Here is a 2,297-nt window from a genome sequence, read left to right on the forward strand (position 1 = left end):
TAATATTGTTGCAATTCTTCTTTAATTTTGATGTTGTTTGTTTTATTGTAGCCAAAATAAAAATGCAGATAAAAGTAAGTCAAGTCATTTTTTTTTTTTAGATCTATATATCATAGATAATTCAAATATTATGGCTTTGAATCGTCTAAGTCACTAACCTTATTCAGTATATAATTATTATTAGTTGTTTAGATTTCACATATGTATGGCTTGTAGATATATACATATAATTTTTGAATCTATGATAAGTAAATCAATCATTAAATTATATATATTTTTTGCCAACCTTTCCGTGTCTCAATCCACTTCAAATTAACTATGTTAAGTTGAATAGTTGAAGAGTTAGAAGACTTGTATTCAACTAAATATCATGCTCATTTGAATAAAAATTTATAGTTGAGTTATCATTTGAGTTATTAATCATTCATCTGTTTTACCCTTTTAAACAAAATTTTACATTAGACAAAATTATTATTCGTTTTTATAATATTTAAAAGCTGAATTATGCACATAAAATTAATGTAGTATAGTATTTTTTTTTTTTTGACACTTAATATGCAAGAATTACGCTGATTAACGCATTATCGTCTTATGTTCATTATTCTTTTTTTTTAAGTGTATAATCCGAACAAAATAGAAAAAATAAAATATAGTAACAATGTTATAGATATAGTTAATGTATTATAGTGGACGTCTACTTTATTTTTTTTGGAGATTTATAATTATTTTTTTTTGTTAGTTTTGTTGGATTTACTAATTTTCAAAAATATATTGCAGTAACCAATATCAAGTATTTGGGATAAACGTGCAACACACGTTTTCTATATACCTATCTATATAATATAATAAAAGTGTGAAGAGCTTTAGAAATGTCGTTTGAACTTTTTACACTTCATTAAAAGTCTTTGCTTTAGACAAAATCGTTTTTTTACTATTTTTTTTCCTAATATTTAAGAGTTGAAAATTAATTAAATATATTTATGGTAAAACCTTTCTTTAGTACTCCTAGAAGTTATCAGAATTAATGACAACTAATACTTTTTTTATTACTTTAAAAATTATAGATTAACTAATTTGATTTTAAGAAGATTTAAAAGATCTACAAATCCACATCTAGATACATCTACATCTAAAATGTTGGTTTTTGGAAAGTTGTCCAAATATTAGTATAATACGTGTTACTACAATTTTTGATGTATATTGTTTTTGCGTGTTATAAAATTATGACTTGATTTATTTATTTTACAAAACTGCATGTTATGTTTCTTTATTTTTTGCATTTTATTTAAAACCTTTATAATAGATGAAATCATCTAATTGTAAATAATCAAAAGTTACACATGCAAAACACATGTGACTAAACTAGCCTTGGGCTTAAGAACATGATTTGCCAAAAAGGGAAATATAGTCAAGTTGTCAACAATCTATCCAAAGAAAAAAAAAATATGCACTGTATTCAAAACCCATCAACTTTTGCAATATGTATTTCTGAACTTGACCTGTGGAGTCTTGCAAACAGACCCGTTCACAGTAACCCAACCTTGGCAAATCAGCTCTTCACTGCTCCGTCTGCATGCCATTATAAAACAAATCCTCAATATTAGATAATCTATTAGCATGTCATTGTTCTTAATATACTGACTCCCATTATTTTAACATCTCATTAGTATCCCATTTGGCAAACACAGCAATTGATAATAGTGGATTCAGTAAAACAACTTTTCAACAATTACAAAGTACTGGTAAGAAAATATTAAACAGTGATAAACTATAGTTGTCCATACATTCGAATGTCACTGGAAAAAATATGAAGAGGCTGAAGGCTATAGTCATAGAGAACAGAGTTATTCCAGTATGCAGGAAGTTATTTACAACACAAGGGAGCAATCAAAAGCATCAAAAGCTACCTAGCCTATACAAAGTCAGACATAAAATTTGGAAGTCGTTTAAAGGGGGATGGTTGTGTGGTATAGATCTAAGTAGGAAACCTGAAAGGAAGATTACAATTCAAAGAATGGTGGGTCCATGCATCCCTTATCTCCCTCAATTCCATACCTGTCATCACAATAGAAGTAAGAAGATTGTACAAGAATCAGTGGTAAATAAGGTAAAGGACTAACTACTTACTTGGACGTGTAATCTGAGTCAGGGACCTAAAACTCTCTTTAAACACCAAAAAGTAGAACCATCCCAGTTTCAGAATAATGCGGCTGAAAATAGTATAAACAAAGGAAGAAAGGTTGAAATTTTGAAGGAGGAGATAAGACCATGGAGTTTGTTATTTGAGTTAACTGAAG

General features: G+C 27.9%; 1 long non-coding RNA gene across 1 annotated transcript; it reads right to left on the bottom strand.

Moving 5' to 3' along the window:
- Nucleotides 1-1,301: 1,301 nt before the first annotated feature.
- On the bottom strand, nt 1,302-2,291 carry LOC124893510. Its single transcript, XR_007050740.1, has 3 exons — nt 2,128-2,291; nt 1,989-2,055; nt 1,302-1,569 (listed from the first exon to the last, which is right to left on the bottom strand). It is a non-coding gene; the product is annotated as an uncharacterized LOC124893510 (long non-coding RNA).
- Between the last annotated feature and the right edge of the window lie 6 nt (nt 2,292-2,297).

Source organism: Capsicum annuum, unplaced genomic scaffold, assembly GCF_002878395.1.
Source record: "Capsicum annuum cultivar UCD-10X-F1 unplaced genomic scaffold, UCD10Xv1.1 ctg60696, whole genome shotgun sequence".
NCBI classification, from domain to species: Eukaryota; Viridiplantae; Streptophyta; class Magnoliopsida; order Solanales; family Solanaceae; genus Capsicum; species Capsicum annuum.